The sequence below is a fragment of the Pinus tabuliformis genome, chromosome 4_1, assembly GCF_031772625.1.
Source record: "Pinus tabuliformis cultivar Carrire ecotype Pingquan chromosome 4_1, CPIR1, whole genome shotgun sequence".
Taxonomy (NCBI): Eukaryota; Viridiplantae; Streptophyta; class Pinopsida; order Pinales; family Pinaceae; genus Pinus; species Pinus tabuliformis.
Genome location: NC_142303.1, coordinates 720,200,766 through 720,219,839, shown reverse-complemented (window position 1 = coordinate 720,219,839; position 19,074 = coordinate 720,200,766). Strand labels below are relative to the sequence as shown.

The 19,074-nt window shown below is 35.6% G+C and overlaps 1 pseudogene; it reads right to left on the bottom strand.

Annotated features, from left to right (window-relative positions):
* Nucleotides 1-8,520: 8,520 nt before the first annotated feature.
* On the bottom strand, nt 8,521-9,234 carry LOC149178154 (putative E3 ubiquitin-protein ligase ARI8 pseudogene; annotated as a pseudogene).
* Nucleotides 9,235-19,074: the final 9,840 nt, after the last annotated feature.

Below are 19,074 nucleotides of genomic sequence, written 5' to 3'. Positions count from 1 at the left end.
AGGAATCAGGGTAATGAAGGGGAGGAGATCTAGGGGAAATGGTGGAGTGAGGGAGAAAGTGGAAGTAGGGGTGCGAAAGGGATAGGTCAGGGGGTTGGGGAGGGGTGTAACACCAAGGCCATTATCTTTGCTATCAGAAGGAATTTCATTTAAAACATCACATGTAAACAAATGAGAGGGGTTAAGAGAAGAGGAATTCATACCCAAAGAAACCGTCATCCCAACAACCGCCCTTGCCTCAGTGAGAGGAGGAGAGGGAGGTTGAAGAGGAGGCATACTGCATTTCTTCAGGGTCTTCTGAGAGAGGACCTTGTCTATGGGAGTCGGATTTGCTTGAGTCCCTTCTTCTCTGCTGGGGCGCTGCTCCCCCTGATCTTGTACAGTCCTTGAAGGTATTGTCCATCCTGCATCCCCATTTTCTGTCTTGATAAAAAGAGGGTAGTCCCAATAGAAATGCTTGACCTTGTGACATCTTCTACATCTGAAGGGGACCCCTTCATAATCCAAATTTTGTCTCCAAGAGAAATTTTGCCATTGAATCATGATAAATTCCTGTAGCCCATTGCTGGTATCTAAGTGTACCAGTATTCTTGCATATGCCATCATGCATGTCGAAAGATAGGATTTGTCATACTCTAGGTAAGCTCCTAGGGAGTTTCCTATGCACCCGAATATGTCTTCTGACCAAAAATGTAAAGTTAGGCCAGGTAGTCGGACCCAAAGAGGGCTTGCTCCACGATGTTCCCATTCTCGGTTGAATAGGGCAGTCCATGTACAAAGGAGCATTGGTGCCTGTTTTCGATGCCAAACTATTGAGAGTACCCAATTGGTGTGCTCTGCCCTGGTGAAGTGAAGCGCAAACCATCCTCTGTTTGGACAAATAGTGGTTCAGCTAGATGATGCTCCAAAACCTCCGTCGCCCACTGCTTCAGCCTTGAGGCATTGTAAGACCAGCCCCTGACTCTTCCTACCAACACACGGTCGGTTGTGTCCATGGCTTCACTCCACTGAAAGTCCTTGCCTAAACACAGGAAATCCTCAATAGCCTTCGATTTCAAAACCCTCGGTTTTTTTCTTTTCGGGATCTTTCATCAGGTAAAATACACTGGGGGTTGCCTTGGGAAGGGTTTGACTCAGGTATAGGGATGTCCAAATGGGGCTCAAATGGGAAGACTCCGAAGATGGGGGGAATCCCAGTGAAATTTCCAGATGGGGGGGGGGGGGTTGCGTGGAGCGAAGCACTAGAAGCCCTGGTGCAAAGGCGACAGGATCACTAGAAAGGGATTCCGAAGGGACACGAGAGCTGATGAAGGATGGAAAGGAAGTGAGGCCCTCTAGGGATATTCTGAAGCTAGGATCCAAGGTTTGGTCCACAAATTTTAGGGTGGATGGCTAAAGGGGATAAGCGGTGAGGTCTGGTAAAGAGGGGGAGGCCTCCGAGAGGGTAACCACTGAGCATGAAGACCTTGAGATTGAGGGTAGCGAGGCAATAGTGTCCTTGAAATCGCAGTCGTAAGGGTAGCCGCCTGTTGAGTTAACTTGGGAAGATGTCTAGATGGAGGTACCCTCTAATGGGTCTTCTAAGTAATCTACTAGGTCCTCCATAGCCGTCGCTATTTTCCTGCGACAACCGCTTCCAGAAACTAGGGATGCCTGTCATTGTAGTGACCTGGAGCAGGTAGGGTAGAGTCAACGAGGGTGAGGGTAAACCCTAGGTGGTAAAACTTTAGGAATAATCATGATGGCACATTTGAACCATATCATGCCATATTGACTCATGCTCAACACATAACCATCATCTAATTAGTTTAGCTCCACTAGTAGCACCCACTGTAGATCAGAGAATGCCTTTTCCTTCCACCTCTCAAGGTAAAATACAAATATATCTGATGACATTTTAGCAGTCATTTTCATGACATATTCAGAGATGGATTCATGGGAATTATCTCCCTTTGATGCTTCTCTTGCATCTAGTGGACAATACTATTTATAGGCAATCAAAGTGTCAGCTTCTTTAAACAACAAACCCCATGTGATATGTATGTGTAGAGCATAAAGAGGGTGTCACCAGTGCATGGAAAACTCACTTATTCGAGGGGTTGTAGGGGGGTTTGTAGGGGGCAACCATTTTTTGGGTGATTTTTTGCATTCATTTTTGGCAATTTTCGATTTTAGTGTTTTTTGAGCGCATGGTGCTTTCGTAGGTCCAATCAAAGAAACTAAAACTATATTATAATCCATGGATAATATAAAATCCATCATTGTAGTTCATTTGATAATGATTATATTATTATGATAATTTCTTAATGATGTAAGGTTCTTGGGGCAATAGCCTAGTTTTGACCCTTTTATGTTTTGGTTCATATTATGTATAATATTAAATAGATGGATATGATGATGTTGTAAAAGGAGCGAATTTTCAAATGATTTAAATACCTTGAAATAATTCCTAACATGGAAGTCAATGCCATAATACCTTGTATGTATATTGATCATTTTGATAACCTTGATGGTATTGCATTGATGATGATTATATTTTTTATGAGAATTTCTTAATGATTTTAAAGTTGTTAGTGCAATAACTTGGTTTTTACCCTTTGATGTATAATTTTAAATAAATGCATTTCTAATAAATATTTTTTTGATATTCCATGATAAAGACTTGATCAAAGTACTTTCATTATATCAAGTATAGTATATTTAGAGGTGTAATATGGAGTACATAGGGAAGTGCTTAACTAAAAAAATAATAGACATGTATACATGTATTATTTCATATAGAGACCATTTCTAGTAAATAAAGTTCATGTACAAGAGTGAATGATATATTGTAAAAAGGATTATTAGAGAGTTCGACCTTCTATATTGTTCCCTTTCTAGAATGTTCCTAGGAGGTAAGTATTATTATAAATAGGTAGAACAAATGTAATATAGATATGACGAAGATTATTGAGACCGTGTTAAAATAACAACTAAGATTCACTCCATATTAGCTTGGAATTAGTCTAGAAAATCACGTTTTAGGAGGAAGATGCAAACTGAAATCTAACACTTGTGCTTCAAATCAATATTGGTACTGACATTCCATGGATTTTTGAGCAGGACTTGAAAGATTTCTTCCCATTTATTGTCCTCTCATGCTAATTGCAACAAACACTTATTGCCTCATGCATGCATATAACTATTCAATAACTTGAAAAGCCATGAGCAATATCAATAACAAGAGCACATCATATAATAAGAAATATACCATGCATGTAACAAACAATTAACCATAATGAAATCATGAAAAAGCAATCATATAATCAAATATTGAAACATAACTTCTGCTCATTAATCTCATTAAATAATAATACATATAATAATATGCATAGTACCAACCAAGTCAAGGACTTCCACATACCACCCGACCATAGATTGGGCTGAACCAAATCTTTCTTTCAGCCAATCACCCCCATGCCATATTCCAAGAATGGGTGTGGGCTCACATGGGATAAACCAAAACATAATGGAATCCATAGAAAACCACCTCCACCTTCATACCACAGTGACTTCACCCAATACTGGGTCCATAAATCACCAAAATAAGTACAAGCTTGGATGCCTCAAAATGCTTCACCATACCCAGAGGAATTTTCCTATCTCCACCCATCTCTTAAGAGCTTCTCGTAAAAATCTATATGCACCCTCAACCCTTGGGATTTTCCTAAGACCACCTCAACCAGCATACAAATTCTACCGTTAATCTAAAGCTCAACCAAACAGGGAACTCACTACATCATGGCTATCCAGGAAATGACATAAGGCAAGGTTCTACATCATTGCCAATCCAGAAAAATACCATGTCAATGACAAAAAAAATGACCAATAAACTAATGCGTTGACCATGCGTTCAAATCCCAACATGATAAATCACACATGCACATTGTTACCTGCAAATTTTCTTTTCCTTTTTCTTCATTTCCCTTTCATATTCTGCATTTTCCCTTGCATGAAATTATTTCATTTTCCTTTATTTATTTTTCATCCTTTCCACATGTACCTTTCTAGCCTGTAATAAACAATTTTCCATTTATTTCTTTTTTCCTCTTTCCAATGCCAATAAATAATTAACCATAAGTGTATCACGATGTAATTTTGTTCTCTTCATTAAACATGTAAAATGTGTCCCATGACCTTGGTATCCCATGAAAAATACATCGAGAGATAGAGTGCAGAGAGAGAGAGAGAGAGTGACAAGGGAAGAGAAAATGGAGAGAAGAGAGAGGGAGACATAGACGAAAAGGGGAGAGCGGAGACAGAAAATGAGAGAGGAAGGGAGGGAAGGAGATAGTGACAACATTGGGGGGAGAGAAAGAGATGGAGGTGGGATAGAAAGGGAAAGAAAGGAATAAAGAAAGAGGACTTGAGAGAGAGAGAATGGGAGAGGGAGGAATATAGTCATGGATTTGGAGGGGGAGAGAGAGAAGGTGAAGAGAGAGAGAGAGGGAAAGGAAGAGGTAAGAGATAAATAGATATGGAGAGAGTGTGTCTATGTTTTGAGGTGAGATAAAGAGAAAAATAAGGATATATGGAGGGAGATAAAGATATAGAAGGAGGGGTGAGAGAGGGAAGAAGAGAGGGCTAGAGTGAGTGAGGAAGTGAGAGATAGAAACGTATGGAGAGAGAAAGCGTGTGTGTTTGGGGAAATGAGATAAAGAGGTAAAGAATGAGAGATGGAGGGAGATATAGATAGATATGACAGGGGAGAAAGAGAGGTGAAGCGAGAGAAAAATAGAGGGAGGGGGGAGAGAGAGAGAGAGAGAGAGAGAGAGAGAGAGAGAGAGAGAGAGAGAGAGAGAGAGAGAGAGAGAGAGAGAGAGAGAGAGAGAGAGATGGGGAAGAACAAAGAGATACATAGATACAAATATAAATATGGTCTTTTAAGAAAAAAATATGGTCCTCGAGAGATCAGAACCAATTGATGATGTTGGAGTCTATTATCGCCCATGCACAAACCAAATTGGTATCATTTAGTTCAAGTGTTTCATAGATGACAGAATGACTAGTTTGTAAAGGATTGGGAGGGTTAATGCAATGGAAGGAAAAAGGAGCACCTCCAAGGGTAGGCTTTCCAAGGGAAACGAAAGAGTGTTTAAATCACTCTCTAAAGAAAGATATTTAGATGGATTGATTTAGATAGAATAGGAAGTTCATTCCTTTCCTTTGAGTGAACTAAATACACGGGAGTTAGTTTCCATATCATATATATCCCTTTCTCCTGAATTGAAAGGGGGACATGAGAACCTTTTTTATTCCACCCTAGTGAGTGAATTAACCATAATTTTTAAGGGTCACTCTAATTGTACTTGGCAGGATTGAAACTCGTACTCATTTTTGCATCAAATCGTGCTGCCAGGTTCAATGAAGTAGATCCAAATCATAGTGGAAGGTTCGATTATGATTTCTGCATTATATTAATTCAACCATAAATAAAATACTTTAATTTTCATCTTAAATAAAATGTTCACTTACCTAAAATGTTTGATTCTTGAAACTATAAACTATTTGTAATTGACTACATTATTTTATTCCCATTTTCCATCATTCAACGTTGTTATCCACTTTGAGTTCAAACAAGGTAATAGAAAACAACCACCATTGAAACTTACTTCGGGTTTAACACTCCATAAGTCACAATTATTGACGTTGGAGAAAGATACTATTAATATTGGAGAGCAAGAGAGATAAGGTATGACATTTATTTCAATAAATCAAACTAAAGATTTGAATAATGCACATTACAAAAAGCTCATATAATAATATGCATAGTTGGCACAATAAGGTTTCATAAGCAACAATATGTATATCACATTCTATTGTATCAATGCATCCTTCCCAGTAATGAAACAATGTTGCACATTCTACGTCATATTATATAATGTCATGTGTTAAGACATTGACACCACACACCATCATGCATAATTAATGATAACACTTTTACAACAACATATTAAACCGCACATGAAATCATACCCAACCAAGGATAAGATCTTGTCTGCCTAGGATTAATATACACCATCACACTCATCTTCATGCCCAAGTCATGACTACATAATGACAAATATTGGGTTTCATTCCATCAAGATGTAGCAATACTTCATAATAAAACAACTAATATTATTTACCCAAAATATTATAGTGGACAATCATACAAAGGATATGGCAATACGTTATAACAATGAAATTTGAACCTACAAGAATTGCACACAGTCCTTAGTGGAATTTTCATAATTATTAATGACAGTTACACAATGCTTAGTGACAGTTCATGATGTAGCAACATGTTAAAAGGTGACATTATTTACATATCAGCGGATTGTGGCCATACTATTTGATGAAATAATATGTGACAACTAACTAAATGTGATAGTAAGATAACATATTGATTGTATTTAGACATTCACTAATTGGTTATATTAATACATTGTGACTGTGCAACGCTGGTGGATTACATTGCAATATGAAGCTACAAGAATTGCATGTTGTCACAAATTCTCTCTTGTTATCTAGGTGAGAAAGCTAAATTTAACCACAGTAACTAATTCAGTATGAGCCTCTTTTCTTTCCAATGTGTACATATATATGAGAATATTGATAGTTGGACAATCATTAGAGAGAATATATGTTACTAGAATAAATGTAAGGGAATTTCAGAAACAAATCTACTTTAGTCCATTGTCAATAACACGATTCAATGAAGCTAAAGCAATGAAAATGCCCAGAACAAAATTATATATTAGGCCACAGTCAATGTGCATAAGCTAGCAATGTTACTCTAGATAATTTCAGTGCATTTCATGGAGACTACTCCCAATGGTAGAATCGTTTTTGTGGTAACCTACCTTTAACTGCTCGATTATGGTACTGGTGGAGTTAGTTAGTTTGTAAAGATTGGTTTCTAGCATTCATATTGTGGTCATGGAAAAAAATAAACCAACTCGCCTCATCAAAAAAGAATAAACCAAAAAATTTAAATCTAATACATTAATGATATGATTTTCAAAGCAATACAAGCATCATTAATTAATTATCTTTCCCATTCAAAGGGTCTCATTCTTATGAACTATATACACAACAATATTGCAGCCAAATTTGAACTTCACAAGATTTTATGGTATTTATAGGTGGGCTCTGTAATGATTGTTGAATATAATAGCTGAAATATTTCATAGTTTTATGAAACAATATGTGACAACTACCTAAATGTGATAGTAAGATAACATATTGCTTGTATTTATATTTCCTCACACACATGCACACAAGCCATATAAAATTTACGTAGCCAGATACATAATTTTTTCTTAAAATAACTATGAATGAATAAATGAAGTGCCTTTTATTTCACATAAAGAAAGAAGTACACACAGAGAGCAAAGAAAAACAATGGTCATATACATATGTCCATTTCAACATACACCCACTTTCAACTATCTATAGCCATGCAATTACCACACATTTGAATCTCACCATGCCATTGACTCGTGTTAAGCACCTTCTATAATGTTCCTTTTCTGGAATGTTCCTCAGAGTTAAGTTGTATTAAAAATAAGTAAAACAAATGTAATATCAATATGATGAAGATTATTGTAATTCTATGAAACATTCCTCTAGGAGAGAGCATTTCTTCTATAAGAAATAATATATGATGTTATTTATCTACATTGCTGTTAATTCCTTTGTGCAAATGATATATTGTTTAAAGTTTATTATATATTAACCTGATGTACACAACATTTTGGACCGAGGAAAAAACGAGAATGGAAAAACTTAAAATTAAGTTATGCAATTTCTTAAATAGCATTTTAGAAAACTATCCATTGAAGTAAGTAATAAGTGTGCAGCCATATATTGTAATTTGCATAACTATGATAAGTTGATGGCACCCACATCAATAATATAAAAGTGTGATTTTGTATATAGGTGATATTATGTTGGTAGAAAGATAAAGGAGATCAATGTGGATTTATTTTTATGTAGCAACTCTATATTAAAAATTCATGGATGCATTTAGCATGAGAAAGTTATTATTTTTATAAAAATTCATGGATGTATTTAGCATGAGAAAGTTATTATTTCTATAAACAAGGTTCATGGATGTATTTAGCAAGAACCAGTTATTATTTGAATGAAACTTAATAGCTCACATCATTTCATCAATCCTGACGTAGTTTAAATATTGGTGGTATTAGAAAAAAATATTCAAAACACATAGTCTGATGGTGAAAATATCCAAATTTTTAAATATATAAGTTAAGCATGGATAAATGTTTGTTGCATTATGATCCACTAACATTAGAGATGGCTCACTTTGGATGGAATCGATTGGTACACTCAGTATTGATGTCCAAAAGATTTGGTACAAGAAGAATGATCACAATATTGGTAAACGAAAAGAGCCAAAAGAGCTACATGTATAAATAAAGGAGAAGCTAAGGAACCAGACTTAGTCCAATTGCTCTTAGATCACTCACTTAAAAGCTACTGACTGTGTACTTCCGACAGTCCGTTTTCAAAGGCCCGAATCAGCTTTTCAAAATGGCCAGCTGCGGCCTTTGTTAACCCTTCAAGTGTTTTATAAAAGCAATCAAAATCCCTCAAAGTTGAACGGATATCGCTGGTCTCAATCTCAGCTTCAGCTTTACGGACAAGCAACATTTGATTTTGAAGTTCATGTTCAGCACACTGATGTTCTAAACTATTCTCAGCCTCCCCTTGCAGGAATTCGAAGAAATTTTGCTTTTGTTTAACCGGATGGCCGTCATTATGAAGCAACGGAAGATAATAGCCGTACGCATATGTCCATTTCAGCATACGCCTGCATTCAACTATTTGTAGCCATGCATCTACCACGTATTTGAATCTTGCCATGGCAGATTGACTCGTGCGCAGCACACGACTGTCAACCAATTCTTTAAGCTCCACCACTCTCACACGCTGCAGATCAGAGAATGCCTTTTCCTGAGACTTTTCATTTGCCTTCCATCTCTCAAGGTAAAATACAAATCTATCTGACGACATTTTAGCAATCAGTTTCATCACATCTTCGGAGACGGATTCATGGGACGAATTGTCTTCTCCTGCTTCCGGTCGACGATATCGGTTGCAGGCAGCCGAAGTGTCATAGACATGCACGTTCCAATCACGGAGGCATATCCAACAGAATTCAAACCCACAGGACCGTAAACATGTCATATGCGTTTACGGTCATGTGGGTTTATGGACTTCAATAATATGGATGAAGCTTACGGGACACCGTTTTTGTCCCTCTCCTTGATCTACTCTTTCATGATGAGTCATGCTCAACACTTAAGGAAGTTTGGACAAAAATGGAGGGATTGTTTGTCGAGTAAGGTGAATTGAGAGGACTTTAGCTAGATAATTAGTTGGTTTCTCTAGATCCCAACCATTTCAAGACCCTACAAGACTTATTCTCAGGATTCAAGATTCTAATGACATAAGTCAAAACTTGAGGGATAAATAGAAGGGAGAAACAACTTATCCTTTCTACACTTTCTAAATTTCTAAATTAGGTCCTCAAAATTTTGTCTTGGTCTCTTATTTTCATACTACTAAACTCTCCATGGTTAAGAATTGGACGATACCATCTTTGGATGATTTCATTGATTCCGTGACAAATGAGTAGAAGAATATGATACACAATGATACTCTTAAGGCTCCCATCCCTATGAACTTATAGTGAAGAATGATAATAAGAAAGGCTAGAAAAAAAAGGGATTATATATTGAGAAAGATCTCAATCTAATAAGGGTACTAAGATTCCAAAGGAAGAAAAATATAAGAAGAAGAGAATAAAGTGAAACTTCTAAAATAAGGGGTTACATCCAAAGAGTTTCTGTATGGTGAAGATAATTGATTTAATCGAAAAAGTACTTCAATAGCATAATGTAGATGACTACATTAAAGAATGAAGAAAATCCATGAGAGGATCAAAGTATGGACCATGCTTTGATTGATATATGTTTATCATCTAATGAGTCGATTTTGGAATCAAGTACCTATGATCATATGGTTGCATCAAAGCATTCTTTTTTAATACCCTGCACTATTTCTATTATGACAACTTCTCCAATGTCTCTATTTGAGGGACATCTTCGAGATGATTTTGTATACCCTTCGGATCATATTTATGATTAGATTTAAAGATCTAATTTAGAAGTCCATCATCATCCCAACATAGATCTATATCACATGACACAAAGGGAACACCATACTATATAGTTAGTTAATCATCGAGTGGGTGAAACTTCAAAGTCACAAGGAACTAGTTTTCGAATTTTTGGTACTCCATGAGCTCTCATTGCTCAACCTGTAGCAAAAGTATCCACATATGATGGTATTGGATAGATCTGAGGAAAAATTCACGATGCGGTTGATCATCAACATTGTTGTCCCTCATAGCAACTACATAATTGACATAATATGCATTCTATTTTGGGCAGGTTTTTCCTCCCACTAGGTTTTCCCTTTTTCCCAAGGAAAAATCACAATTTTATTCATTTTGAACAAAATTATGTATTGTAGATGCTAAGAATCATATGCATAATAACAAATCCTGGTGACCAAGATTAAGAAAAACTCATTAGAGAGTTACCTTATACTAATCTTTCCTACCTTTCTTTTTTTCCACTTTCCGCAAACCACAAGTGTTGGGCGTGGATGAAACAATTGCCATTTTATTCTATTTTACATTTGAAGGGATTTCTCTGTCAGAATCCGAAACCACTAGGTTTTCCTTGTTTACGTCATTCTTCTCATTTTTTTTATTCAATAAATTATTTCATGAGTACCTAACATGGATGAAAATTGTTGGTACTTATTGTTTTTTTTTGGGATGTTGTAGATGAGTAGCTTATTATTATTAAAAGTATATTAAAAATAGTAGAAACTATTATTATATTTTAAAATTATATATTAGAAATCTACACAGTTAACTCTATGTGTTTTTAGCTTCATTGATGACATGTTTGTGTATCCTATATAATAGTAACATGAAAGATAGAGATATTGAAATAATTTTACAAAAATGGAGGTTTTGTTGCATTTATAGCCCAAACCACTAGGTTTTTTATTTAAACCTAAATGTAAGGCAACCAAATCATCAAACAGATATGTTAATATTGTCACTTTCACCCAATAAAAAAATTAATGGAAATAATATGCATGCGTTATAGAGTGCTCACATGTTCTTAAAAAACACATGCATTGCTTTGACTATTCATACACATGAATGTGTTTAGAAGTAGGTCTAAAGAGAATGTACTCTATCCTGCTTGAACCTTATTGAACTTCTTGAACTTGAGGGCCATGAATAAACCTAAAGACAATTTTATGAGCTTTCACTATGGGTTCTTTTACCTTATAGCTAGATATCTATCCCACTAAGATGCTTCACACAAAACAATGGGATATAGAGGCCTTAACTATAGTCATGGCAGGGAAACACCACATTGAGGCACTTGACATTAATCAGTTGAAGGAGAAAGTATCATTAGGGCCTAAACATAGCTTATTGAGCTTAAGTTCCATGGGTAAGACCAATATAAGACATATTCATTAATATGGTTGACATGAGAAATCCAATCCTTAGCTAACGTAGAAATCTTCTGGGTATCTAAGGCCAACCATTATGCCTCAAACCACTCCACCTAATATATATGTGTTTTAGGTATCTTATGGGGTTTAAGGATCATGAATGACACTTGAAATGACCATAGATTACCTATTGAAGGGATAATTGGCCTTCATGTGGGAATATTGGCCTTTCAAGATATTTTGAGCACTAGGTATCAATTTTATGTCCCTAGACATAATCAAGGGAGTAAACCTAGGCCTTAGGTTGTAAAAGGAAGTTTATAGGCATCTAGGGCCATAAATGACATGTTTAGAGGTTGGTCTAATAAGAATTTTCTCTATCCTCTTTTAACCTTCTTGAATCCAAGCTTCATGAATAAACCTAGAAACTATGATAAGAAACAATGATATGATTCACATAAAACAATATGGTATGAAGGCCTTAACCATAGTTGTGTTAGGGAAACACCATCCTAAGGAGCATGACATTGATCAATGGAGGGAAATAATATTCTTGGGCCCTGAATCTAGCTTCATAGACTCAAATTCCATGAGTAACACCAATATAGGTCGAGTGCCTTGATATAGTTGAGGGTGTGAACCCAAACCTTAGCTAAAGTAATAATATTCTAGGAGTCTAAGGCCAAAAATTATGCCTTCAACCACCACACCTAATATATTGATATTTTAGGTAGGATTTAGGGATTAAAGGTCATTAATGACACTTGAAATGGCCACAGATCTCTTGAGGTTATCTTTAGCCTTAAGGGTCTTAAGGCCTTGAAATGGTTGAGGGGAGAATTTAAAGACTTGGTTGAAGTATGTTGGAAGGGCTAGTTGACTCAATTGACTCAACTTGAATATTGGACCTTGCTGACATTTGAGTAAAATATAAGTTAGTAAACAATGTAACTCAAGTCAACCAACCAAGTTAGTATAGTAGATTTTACGAAATATGATTCCCAAACCACGGAAATAACCTAGCAGTCTTAAAACTATTGGAAATACCATTCTTTGAGCTTGTAGAGATCAAATTCAAAATGGGTTTCATGTGCATTAGACTATCGATCAATTAGTGGCATTTCATCAAATTCAACTGAGTTAGAAGCTTCAGTTGTTGAGGGTTTTATAATTTTAGTCTTCACTATGTATATAAGATTAATAATAAAACACCAAAAATATTACCTTGATATGATTGTTGCTACCTATGTAAGATAAAAGTACCACTTTGAACTTGAAGTGTGTGGAGGATAAACTAAAATATGCTAATTTGTTCTCCAAATGGTATGAGAATAGAACAAATAATCCCTTTTGAAACTACTTAACCACCTAAAACACGTAGAAGACTTTAATTTGATGGTTATCCTTTATTCGTTTGGTGTTTCCTCTTTTTGGCACTTATTTAGTGTGGTAGACTACATGGATGACCACCAAGGTATTTGTGAGTTGTCAACTATCAGTGATGTGACATCTATGATGGGCCCCAATCATCCCATCTGTGGTAGCAGTATCGAGGGGTTGGATTATCTCTTTTGAAAAACACAAGAGGGGTCCTGATATAGCTTGTTGAAGACCATGTGTCCCAATGGTAAACCACCTAGTAAAAGTATTAGACACCCCGCCCCCATCCCCTCCTTTAACTTTCGAGGATTCATGGGCTTGATATGTTACCTTCATCATTAATTAAACATAATTTATGACACAAAACTAAAATTTGCATCATTATTAACCCTTGTAAGAATTTATTAAAATTTATTTAATTCGTATAATATTTTTTTATTTTTTTAATAAAATTAACATTTTTCAAGGTCTGTAAGAGAATTGTTGCAACAATGGGCATGTAGGATAACTTTATCCTTGGTAGAAGCCCTGACCAGAGCACCATCCTTAGAAATTTGACATATCAAGGATGGGTTAAACCAATCTTTGAGTAGTTGATCAATCGATACTAATCAAGTGCTAATAAAGTTATTACATTTCCTCCACTCATGAATTTACTAAGAAATGTGTGTTGAAGTGCCCTGCCTAAATGTAGACAAGAGATTAGTGCTAATATCTTGCCACAAAGGTAACTAGAAGTGTTCAAGAATGTTTGCACCAAGGTGGCATAGTTGTGATGGGATGCCTAATCAGTTTTTATTTACCATTTTGTAGTGTCACCGGTCAAGGTCCCTTGGAAGGGATGAAACTAAATGCTATAACCCACTAAAGAGTTTGATGAACACCATGAATGGTATGTGGAAATGTGCATTGTTGGCTTCTCTCCTAGATTTACATCAAATTTGTAAATTTTAGATGGTAATTTAACGGGTATAGGTGTCCATTGTGGGTCATGGAAATTGGGGTCATTTGTAAGCTTTTCCAAATCTATAAAATCAACAGAAGAAAGAAATGGAAGTTGGTTTTGATAAAATAGGTTTGAATGTAACGATGGTAACCTGGAATGACCTTATGGTCCCCCGATAATGTAGTTCCTAGAGGTAAGTATGTGGTTAAAGGAATGAGTATTTTAAAGGTTTTGACACATTAAACTGAGAAAAGTGGGAAAACGATTATATTCCCTAGGTGGATAACCCCAAGGAAGAAGGAACTCCAAGAAGCATGTCCATTGATGGGATTATATCTCATTCTAGAAGGATAATCTCTTGGAGTGAAAGCACCGCCATATGTAGGAATATTCATAGGAAACATGGTTGTAATAGGGACAACACTCCCAAATAGTTAGGACCTCAAAAGGTATTTGAAACTTTTGGGAAAAGAATTCCTCCTAATAATGTACCACCCCAGAGATTACATGACCATCTAAAAACATTGTTTACCCTAGAATGACTAGGAATAGACACAAAGACTCTGAAACAATCCCTTTAAAATAATGTTAAACTCAACAGGGTAATCATAGGAATAGTTGAACTAGGTGGAAACCAACTAATTCTAGGTTCTAAGATTTGAATTTCCTGTTGGAAAAACACAAATTAGGTAGGAGGAGGGACACGAGAAGACTATAGAGACTAATTAGGGTTTTAGAAGCAACCAGTGGTAGGAAAACAAAAAGAGAATGGAGAAGAAAAAATGAGGTTAGAGGATAGGACCGTCTCACACTCATTGGGGATAAAGAGGACATCACTGTAGAGATCCCTAAGATAGACAGTGCAGAAGATACAATATCCCCCATTATTGAAGCGGCACTCTCACCAACCATGGGTTGAGAGAATAAGGAAAAAGGTTGTTGAAATTTAACACTGAATTGAATGAGTACATGGTTAAATGGATCAATCTAAGGTGGATTAATATTGATTGGTGGAATTCCACTTATCACTTAAAGGATAAATTTTTCTTCCACCTCTTAAAAAAAACCCTCCTTGACTGAGTTTGATATAATTCTTCTATTGCCAAAGTTATAATATATCTTTATAATGGTGGGCCTTCCTCTTAGGGAGGAAGGTTTTGAAGCCTTCAATACTGATAAACAATTTTATCAACCATGATGAATATATAAATTTATTTAATTAATTAAAGAAGACACCCCTATGGCCAATTAGAATCATATAAAAGAGAACAACCCTAATAAAAATCTAAGAGATAACAACAAGAAAAACAAAAAGATATAGGGGAATTTTAAAGATTAGTCTAGGATCATTAGGGCCCAATTCCAATTAGCAAAGGTAACATAAATAATTACACTAACGTCCCTATACCATCCTTGACTGACTCAAGTGACCTCCAAAGAATGACATTGAGTGTTACCCATTAGGATGACTAATATGGTGATGTGACATTTCACTCAGGTACCACGACATTTCCACTAAAATCACCTAGGTATGCTCCCTAATGAATTGAAACTAAGTATCCCTTCACAATCAAGTACCTAGGGGAAAAATCATGGGTCGAGGCCATAGATGTTGGCATGGAAACTAGCATAAAATATCTATAAGGGGTTTTTCACAATGAATTGGTTCCCTCGAGACAACCTTGGATGCCAGCTATAGTACTAAGAAAATGACTAGGTCAAGTTTTAGACACATGATATGCTATCTTGATGGCCTATTACTAAACCAAGAACTAAATCATCCACAATAAACAACTAATTCAAGCGAGAAAAAAGAGACAAATCCACTAAAATTAATTAGATATAATGATGAATAAGGGTTTTGAACCTAATCCAAGAGATATATATCCCTCTGAAACTTAAAAAAAATCCAGACACAAACTCAAATAGGTAATCAAACACAGATCTCAACAAAAATGGCCTCTTAAAGAAATCATCGATCTCTCTGAAAGAATAACAGGTGATGAGAATATGATTATCAATCCCTTGTTATGCATAGAGTGTGTTGATTGCAAAAATATCACCTTATTTGTAAGGAAACAAAGTGATGGGGCTCCTGAGTAGTAGTTTAAAAAAAATAAGCTTAGATCTAAACAATAAAGCATGTAATTGACCAAAAAAAGACACGAATATGGTAGAAAATTGATGGGCCCTAGAATTGGATATTTTGTAAGGCCCATTTGGCCTTTTGTATACACCTAAAACATTTATTTAACCCCTTGCACATTATAGAGTTAATTGATAGTATTAATGGGTCCCTAGGAATTCAATTTCCCCTTGCTTATTATGTGCCAAAAATTATTAATTTTTGCACAATATTGAGAGAATATTGAGTGAACTCTAAAATATTTGTATAATGAGAGAATCTAGGGACTTGTTCCCCACCCATAAATGAATGGAATTTTATGAAGTTATTGATCATATTTTGGAGCTCCATTTATTGAGAAAATATAGGGATGTGTTCCCCACCAAAAGAGGATCTTGAGCTTGGTTGGCTTATATAGGATCTATCCTCCTTGGCATTGGAAATCAATGAGGGAACCATATCCACAATTTTAGGGAATTGGAGGGAAACAATCCCCCTCTCTAGGCCACCTCCAACAAGACCAAGGTCATGTCAATCCATCACCCTCATCCATTTCCAACCTCCACCCATCATTCCCAAGCATTTCCCATTCATTTTCCTCATTGTCTTGAAGTTCTACAGAAGAGTTTTGTGTTGCTACAGGATTGAAATCACATAAGGAAAAAAATTATTTTTACCATATCTCATAAACTGTGCATCTGTTTACTGACTTGTTTTATGGGGAGATGCATAAGGATGATGGAAAGATGTTAATTGTTTTTATGTGATTCCAATGCATACTTTTCGAGATATTGGTCATCATCACCTACAACCAATTTTTATTCTGCTCAAGGTTCATGCACCCATTGGCCAAGTTTTCTTATGGGGAGATGCATAAGGATGATGAAAACATGATAATTTTTTTTGGGTGAATCCAATCTATTATTTCAGAGATATGAGTTAAATAAGTTTGCTACAAGATTGTCCCAAAAATGCTGCAATATTGATCCATATTTGCTACAGGAATGTGATCAACATAGAGAGAGGGGTTAGATCTTGTGTTTTATTTAGGGGAATGAAAAAATAAGTCTCGAGCTTCTTCTTTGTAGGGAATCATCCATCAAACACTTTCCTTCTTAGTTCGTCATGTCGTTCCTTTCTACATGGAAAGTGGCCTTATTGATACATATTTGGAACCTTCTTCATATGACTACTTCTTTCTCATCATGCCTCTTTTAGGAATTTCCATCCATCACATTACTTGCACTTACAACCCTTTTTCCAATAGCCCTGCAGGAACTCAACCAGATATTGTTCAAGAAATCAAAACATAACATTAAATTAAACAATACCTTACGATGTGCTTATGACATGGCTCTTCATCATGACATCTTGTTGGCTTGAATCATCAACATCCTACATGTTCAGATCTCCAAAGCTTTTCTCGGTGTCAAGGGTCATTTGATATTTTTATTCCTTTATCAGAATTCTCATGTTTTTTTTTTTTTTTTTTTTTTTCAGGAGATGTTTTCAACAATCTATCGGATGTTGATTCCTAGTTTCCATGGTGTCCTTTTATTCTTGATGGCTTTTCCCACATGTTTCTTTATAGGTTCTCTTATCAATCACATCATACTTCATATGAGGAAATTTCTCATGTTGACCTTTATCTGTGTGTGAACCATGCTTTCGTGCATATTCTTAATGAAAGATATCTGCACTGTCCTTGACCATGCTACTAGAGAAATTATCCATGCTCATTGATACAAATGATGACATGACTTTAATTGAAAAACATAGATGCATACATACCTCATCTTAGTTCTTTCCTCAATCATCTCATCTTCCTAGGTAGAGGGGGGGAATTAGTATACAATAAAGCCTCCTCATATCAAACATGGTCATTTGATATTCATCATCATGATATGTGATGCAAGAAGGCACCCATGATGCAATTGCACTGACTTATTAGCTCAGTCTTCATAGAATTAGAATGTTACAATGTTGCAAACTTGAAAATTTTGGGGTTATTTTACATCATCAATACTTTAATTTGTTTATTTTATGTGCAAGAACATTTTCCATTGGAGCTTATAAGTGACTAAGGATAGTTAGGGAAGAGAAGAAAGTGAACCAAAGAGGGAAAGAGATGGAAAGTTACAAAATAGCATAGAGAATGGTTTAATAGGAAATTATTCTCATCCTCTATATATTGTTGCATTTTTATTGTCTAAGAGCCAAGATAAAACTTATTAGTTTTCCCAAAATATAGATAATAGGTTAGACTCATTATACACAGCTTGAAGAGAACTAGAAGAAATAATATTCTTGAAAGAATATCATTCTTCTTTTCAATGGATAGTTTAATGGATCCTCATAGTTAGGCTAGCTAGATGAGTATCTCAAGTTTACTATGGTGATTTTCTTTGTTTACCTTTAGATTTGTTGCATTGGATGAATGACCTAGATGTCTTGGACTAGTTTCCATTACCCTAGTGGAATCATAGCCCCTCCCATGTTCTCAATGTTACATACCTCAATACACTTAAATGTACAATCCAAAATAAACCCTTAATTTTGAGAAGAAATCAACCATACAAAATAATCAACACAATAATATAGATAAAACCTTTGAAGTAGGGTAACAACATATAATATTTCCTATGGAAGGAAATTACTTCTTAATCAATGCTTAAGAAAATTACAATAATTTTCTCCATACCTATATTAAATTAATTTTATTTACTTATAATATTATCTACTTGCTAGGAACATTCTATAACATGGAACTTTTAATAAGCTTTCTTACCTTATTTGCATTCACGCTACTACATGGGCCTTATTTACTATAACTGAATTTCATACATAATAATACATGAATACATTTCTATTATTAGCCTAGATCTATATTAACATTGGATTTATCAAGCGCTCGAGAGGGATCAAATTCCTTGAGTTGCAACCTTCCTTTTTAGTGGAAAACTTGAGGAAAGATTTGCACCTTGAGAGGTTTGATCCCTCTCGGTGCTAAATAGATCCAAGGGTAAGA